The sequence below is a fragment of the Prosopis cineraria genome, unplaced genomic scaffold (genome assembly GCF_029017545.1).
Source record: "Prosopis cineraria cultivar Desert tree isolate PC_DT_omini unplaced genomic scaffold, ASM2901754v1 PC11, whole genome shotgun sequence".
Taxonomy (NCBI): Eukaryota; Viridiplantae; Streptophyta; class Magnoliopsida; order Fabales; family Fabaceae; genus Prosopis; species Prosopis cineraria.
In genome coordinates this window covers 14139016-14146085 of record NW_026555342.1, presented here as the reverse complement: position 1 = coordinate 14146085, position 7070 = coordinate 14139016, and the positions used below count along the sequence as shown (strand labels likewise).

Sequence of the window (7070 nt, the reverse complement as noted above, 5' to 3'; positions counted from 1 at the left end):
CCGCTTTAAAATTTTTTCCTAATAATCTTATATCTGATAAAGATCTAATAAAGTCCGTGTACTTTTCCAATGTTGCACTGTTCATCTATAGTGTTTTCCTCAAATGGCCTTGCTTGAAGCCGGTCGTCTACAGTATTTTTTCTTAATGCCCTTTCTGATGTGGGTCCATCATTTGTTTGTCAATTATTATTTTTCTAGAAAAATATTCTCATTTCCTCACTCTCACCTTCCAGACCTTTCCGTCCTAAAAAAAAATCATCAGCCTCTTACCCTCTCTTGCCACTGTCGATAAAGCTTTTCCTTGGACTTCCTCGCATAGTCGCTCCGTCTTTACTCCCAACTGTCGATCAAACTTCCTCCTCCCAACAAACCTCCTCTTTGACTTCGTCTCCCTTACGGCCTCACCGCGTCTTCTTCATCTGCGCAAGCTCATGGAGAAAACCCAGATGCCTTATCTGAATCGGCACCTTTTCTCTTTCTTGCAGTGGTGCATCGCAGGTGGAAGCAAACTGTAGGTTTGGTCTATTTTACTTTAATGTATAAATTTTAAATAAAATTTAAAATTTGTTATGGATTGTGCAGTTATCTTGTGACAAAGTTTGAAGCTGATCATTACGTGAGAGAATTAAGGAGGGAGCAAGAAGAATGATTAATGTACCTTATGCTAGTAATTCTTTTCCCTTAATTTTTAGAAACTCAAAGGGATAGAAAATTCTTGAGAAACTGAATTTATTAAATTTCTTGAAAAACTGAAGCTTGGGAGTTTGTAGGGAACGTCTCTGTTGTTAATAATGGGCCTATGTTATAGCACATTGTTGGCGTGGAGTATGTGACCTATTATAATATATATCTGGCACATTTAGGTGATGATGTGCACCTAGGAGTTCTATTGACACAGATTCCTTTATATCGACCTGATGATAATTACTGTGGTCCTCATCTTAATTCTCCAGTCATTAATTAGGTAGCATCTTTTACCCATATTTTTTAAAAAAGTTTGTCTTCAGTAAGCCTATCCCCTATCATGTTTTAAGGCACCAACCCTTAATAGTCTAGTATAGAGGTGCGCTTGAATGCTTCTCACCAGCCAATCTTAAAATTACTAATTAGTCTTTCTTTTGATATGTTTAGAGGGTATCTCACATTTCTTTAGATAATGACATACGGCAAGTTACTTATCTCAAAAGCCATGCAGGGAAATTCAAAACTGCATAAATGGATATCAAAGATTTAGTTAACAATTAGTTCGATCGTACAGGTATCGGAATTATGTTTCTGAGGATTCATCAAAGAGCATAATGGACATTATCAAACCTGTGAGTTACCTATATGTTACTTGGTCTAATGTGCATGACTATTCCGCCCTGATTGTTGATGGGGATTCATTAAAAAACTTAATGAACATTATCAGACCCATTGCTTTTCTATTTGCTCCTTAGAAGTGTGCATAACTGTTCCACGCTGATTTGGGTATGTAACAAAAGTTCCACACATGGGTATATTTGGCAGTAACTGTTGATGCAATGCAAGTTTTGTATTTCCATTTTGTGTGTTTCATGTGTATGGGGGATTGCTCATTGTGTTTTTTATTCGTTTTTAAAGGCCCTGTGTTTTGGTGACACAAATGCTTCAGTCTTTTTTTTTTCGTTATGGAAGTATTTGCTGTGAAGATGACTGGAAAACTAAAATAAAATTACCATAAATACAGGGAAATGGATTTTACTATATAGTTCGTGATTTTTACAGAAGCTTATTTTGTCCGGCCATGATCATGATTAGTGCACCATTACTTATCTGTCCAAATTTGAGCCCATGAAGGAGATAAGAACCATATTTTCTCAGTTCAACATTATCCCTAATGGAAAAGACAGTTAAATTAACAGCAATGTGTAGCACACTCTACATACCATAAGTTGGCAACAAGGAAACTTGTATCCCTCTTTCATGGTACTATCAGTTAGTAACTTGACTCTTCCAAATTCCTCTACTCCAGAAGATGCTTTGCTGACTCACCTATGTTTCCTTCCAATGCAAACACACATATACAAACGGTAACACTAAACACTGCTAATTATGTTTAAATAACTTTATCTTAGCACTTAAGACAGCTTTTTGTTGAATTTTGTGTTGCTGCAAATGCCAGGTATGCTGTGCTATTTGTTCTTACCCTCCTTGCTGACCTTTTCTGGCCAACAAGTGGCACAAGTTTTTGGCATTAGTTTTTGAACCTATCAGTCATTATATACAATAAGGCACCCATGTGTTAGAGATAGTGAAAGGCATGTATGTGGACATTCTTATTCAAGTGGATATGGGGTTTCAAGTGACTTAGCTGCTGGTGATGGCTATGGAAGCTACAGTGGTTCATAGGTACGTTTTAGGCATAGGGAATTGTGAACAAGTTACTTATAAGTTCTGCATGTTCACTTATTTCTAATTTAATGACTGCAAAATTGTGCCATTATGTGTAGTTTGGTGGTAGCAATGCTTGTGGGCTTATGGAAGTTATTCTTTGGGACAAGCTGCCACTGTTAGGTAATAAATTTTATCGTATTTGCTTTTTTCTCTTTATCAGTAGAATTTTTTTAGTGTGCTTTGGCTTATGCTACATTGCTACTCTCTCTAGGTAATTGCGTAATGTAATTCTGATGTTATATGAGGACTAAAGGTTTTTCTTTTAGATGGTTATGAAGTCAGTTTTTAGACTAAAGCTTCTTTAAGAACCCTGTTTGAAGCTTCTGTGTTGTGAACATGAAACCTATTTGGAATGGTAGGTTTGGTCCAATTTATGTTGTACGAGACTCCTTAGTGTTCCCTATCCTTTTCCTCTTTCATTTCAATTAAAGGAGAAAATGTGTTTTTTTAACCATTTTGCAAAGTGGTATTTGTAAAGACATTAAATTGGATATCTTGGCACAATTTATTAATCAATATATCTCTACAAAACTTGTAGAAAGCTGCTGATTGGTCAGATTTTTTTTTTTATCTCTGATTGGTAGATGAATTTTAATTTTCCACTTTCATTGGCTGGATGACTATGGTCTGAGGAAAATTCCTTATGTTATTAGTTATGCGCTCTGCCCCCTTCCCATTTTTCAAATTCGACATTAATGATTGCTATTTCCATGGGAGCATTAACTTCCATTATGATCTCCATTATGCTTGATGTCTGTTGCCATTTCCCATGCTTCTTTGTCATTCTTGTCTTTCGTCATTTCCTCTGTCCAACTGTTTCCTTTACTGCATTTCCATCTGAAAAACCATTTCAGGGAATTGAAGATTAAGGTGATCATGGAAGAAGAAAAGGAAGAGAGAAAATAAACAAAGAATACGGTCAGTTTTTCTGTCTTATCGAGTGAGATTTCAATTTTTCCATATTTATTTTCTTTGTTTTCAACCTCTTTAATTTCCTAATTTTTGGCCTCTTCTCCCTTATCCATTTTTCTGGATCTATGTTTTCAATTTTTGGAAGTTTGTTAATCTACCTGTGTTGTTTTTCTATTTTAGTTTATCAGCCATGGATGAATGTGAATGAAAAAGGAGGAGATTTTTTTTTTGGATTTGTGATTCAAGATGTTATTTCTGACAAGAGAAACCATTTTCTGTTTCTTATCATTATCGCCTTCTTTTCTTTCCCTTTCTGTAAACATCATTATTTGGTTTTATTTGCTTGAATTCGTTTCTTTGATCAAATTAGTAATTGACTATTGCATATAGGTTTAGGTAGAAGGCACTGGACTTTGCTGCCCTCATAAGGGGTTCTGTTTGCTTCTTTTATGTCTAGAAAACTTAAACTGTTGTATGACGGTGGGCAAGGGCAAGGACAATAGCAGCTAAGGTATTCAATCTTCTAATAAATTCAATTTTGGCATTCAATCTTCTAATAAATTCAATCTTCTGTAAATTACTTGTACAATATGGTTCCTTTTAGCTCTCATGTGTTTGCGAAAAGTATCCAATGTGTGTTTATTTTACAGTCAATCTATTATGTGCTCTCTGTTATTAAAGGTTTTTCTTATCTAGATGGATCTCAAATGTTTTACTCCCCTCAAACATCTTCAAGAATGAAAGCATGGTATTTGCAGACTTGGTACATTGTAGAAGAAAGAACTAGAATATATATGCTAGGCTTGTGATGAAAATCCTGAATGGAAGATTATTAATCAAAATTGATACTGGTACAATTCTTTTCCCTAGCTTTGCATTGGTTTTTTATTTAGTGGTTACTGGAAAAGTTCACTCAGTTATTGTGAATGACATTTTCTTCTTGCTGATATATGCTGTTGGACATTGTCTAAAATTTCCCAGCTCTTTCATGAATTTCTTGCAAATCTGAATGACAAATTTATATGCATTCTAGATGATTGATGAAAGTACCGGATGAAAAATTATCAACTGGAATGAGTTTATGTTAGAATTGATTTTGGTATAATTTTTGTTGTTGTCTCTGGACTGCTTTATTCTTCACTGGTGGCTGAAAAACTAAGCATCCAGGTGACTTACTAAGTTTATTACATTTAGGTTGGATGTTGGAGAAGGCAAAGAAGTCAATGTTGACTAGTGTCCAAGGTCCACTCTTCAACCCCAATATATTAAATATCTTGGATGAGTAAATTCTCTATAACAAACACATGACAAACATTTGAATCAGATTTAGATTGATATCCAGAAATCAAATTCTTGCAATCTAGCAGCATCTTTTGAATGAAGTAGCAAACCACTTTTTAAGATTGCAACGGATAAAAGTGGATGTTCTGAGTGAAGTAGCATCTTCATTTTTTCACTTGCATTCTCTTTTGACTATATACAGGTTTAACAGTGGTTATATATAGGTTTTGAATGTATAATTAATGGAACCCAGTAAGGATATATTTGAAGTATTTTGATGCCTTTTATCATGTCTTCTCTTTTTTAAGATCCTAGCATAATGAAATCCCATTTTTAATGTCTTTGTGGCTGTTATTTAATTGGCTTCAGCTATTTTAATCTTAAGCAACATGTAGCCCTTTATACCTTGCTACAATTTACAAGTTTCTAAATTTCTATAGAATTATTTATAGTTTTAATAATCTTCATATTATAGTAGTTAATGAAACCCAATATTTTTGGTTGATCAAGGATATTACTAACCCCCCACACATTTCATCAAAGGTGATGACTCTTAGTCAAATGAATTTAAAGAAACAACCAAAAGAATATTAGTAACTAACTTGATATGAACTTCTGCAAATTACAAGAGATTACAATCTTAGTCCAATGGTTGGCCAAGAAAAAAAAATCTGAGTCCAATGGGTATTGAGGTGTTGTATATTATTGATTACCTATTTGAACTCTTTGTTCCATAAATGTTGGTACGAGGTTTCTTTTTCATGTTTCTAACTGAAGCAAGAAATCCTATCTCGTTTTGAAATTATTGATAATAATTTATTTGTGGCATTTTTTTTTTGGGAGGGGGGTTATGGCTGAGAATTAAATTGAAAACTACCCATTTTTGAAGTTCCAAATTAAGAAGAAAATCTTATGATTCAACTACTGGGTCATTAGTTGTGGGTACAAGGTAATAAATCTTTAATTCTCAAAGAAACTTACTCCTATCAATTGTACTAGAATGAATTCAAATCCATAACTATCTTTCTTTTCTGTTTTGAATGTCATTGACATTATTGTTGTTTTTGCTCCTCAGGGCCCAGATTTTAGTGATGTCATAATTAATCTTGGAAAAGTGATCCAAATCTTGCTCCATCTATCTACAAGATTTAAAGGCTGAAGACAGTTCTCTAAATAGTTTTCTAGTTTCCCTTTATCACCAAGATTTTCGAGCTTGATCTTTACACTCGTCCTTTTGTTTTGTGGAGATGGAAAATCAAAAGATCAGTTTGGACTTCGGAGTAATACGTGACTCAATTCCTTCCTTAAGGCTCCTTTTATGTTAAACTACAAGCTACTACAGGACTGTTTTACCCCTTTGGCATGTTAATATTATTTGGTTCCTAATTGTGTGTTCGTTATCGATCATTTTGAGTTAACTTTGTTATTATTTATCATTGCATTGTTATCGCCAGAATTAGGTCGAAAATATTTCTAACTGGAACTAGCACAAACTCTAAAGGATGATTGATGTTGTGTAAACAAATAATTAGCACGCTGAATAATGAGCTTCCTGTTGCAATGGGGGTTATTTTAAAAAGGCAAAATGGTGTAAACAAATAATTATCCAAATTTATAGAATTAAATTGATTGTATTTCATTGACACATGGTTTCTTTTATTTTAAATTATGGGACAATTTCAATATAATTTATTTAAACTTTAATAGAAGATGTGTATAACAAAATCTCTTGATCTCAAACCCGTGCAACACATGGGATTTAAGCTAGTGATATTTTAAAATTATATTATGTATGCTTTTGACTGAGTACATAGGACGCCATTATTCGATTAGTGAAAATCATTCTTATGGTCACAAAATCATTGCATTTTATCAAGAAAAATAACTTGCCAAGAAAGTTTGTTGGTCGTGCTAATGGTAATTTCATTTTGGGAAAGCTTACAACTATTGATAATTTTCTTAAGAAAATGTATTAGTCTGAATGAATATGAAAGAACATTGTGTCGAATTTAGTAAATTCCTAAAAAGGATGTTACGCATAGATTTTAACTATAATTTTTAATTTAATTTGTAGATATTTAATTTGGATCTGTCCTTAGCTAAGCGGCATCAGAATTATATGGAAGGCATTGGCTAAACATTTCTAGAAGGGATCTTAGCATTGAAAACAACAACATCATAGATTAGTGAAAATCATTCACACAGTTTATAGAATTTTAATACATTTGGAATGTATGAATTATGGTAATACAGAATGATTGACATCTTAGCAGAAGCATTAGTAGTTTTAATTAGTTTAAATCCACTCTGTATTATGTGCTCCATCATTTTCATTGTCCTTGCTCTCTGTCAAATACATTTAGTAATATCAGTAGATTTTATATAAATTTATATATGAGACAGTGTATCTGGTCATCTATTTGGAATAATCAGCTTTGTTCTCATGGCTCTACATCTTTAAT

General features: G+C 33.4%; 1 long non-coding RNA gene across 23 annotated transcripts; it reads left to right on the top strand.

Moving 5' to 3' along the window:
• Positions 1-238: 238 nt before the first annotated feature.
• Positions 239-6015, top strand: LOC129284898 (uncharacterized). 23 transcript variants are annotated; one of them, XR_008587017.1, is made up of 10 exons: positions 239-498; positions 583-654; positions 1259-1316; positions 1994-2051; positions 2144-2370; positions 2472-2535; positions 3270-3333; positions 3718-3838; positions 4522-4569; positions 5684-6015. It is a non-coding gene; the product is annotated as an uncharacterized LOC129284898 (long non-coding RNA). The 23 variants fall into 23 exon arrangements; XR_008587011.1 differs by having other exon boundaries at positions 1747-2051; XR_008587006.1 differs by having other exon boundaries at positions 1709-2051.
• Positions 6016-7070: the final 1055 nt, after the last annotated feature.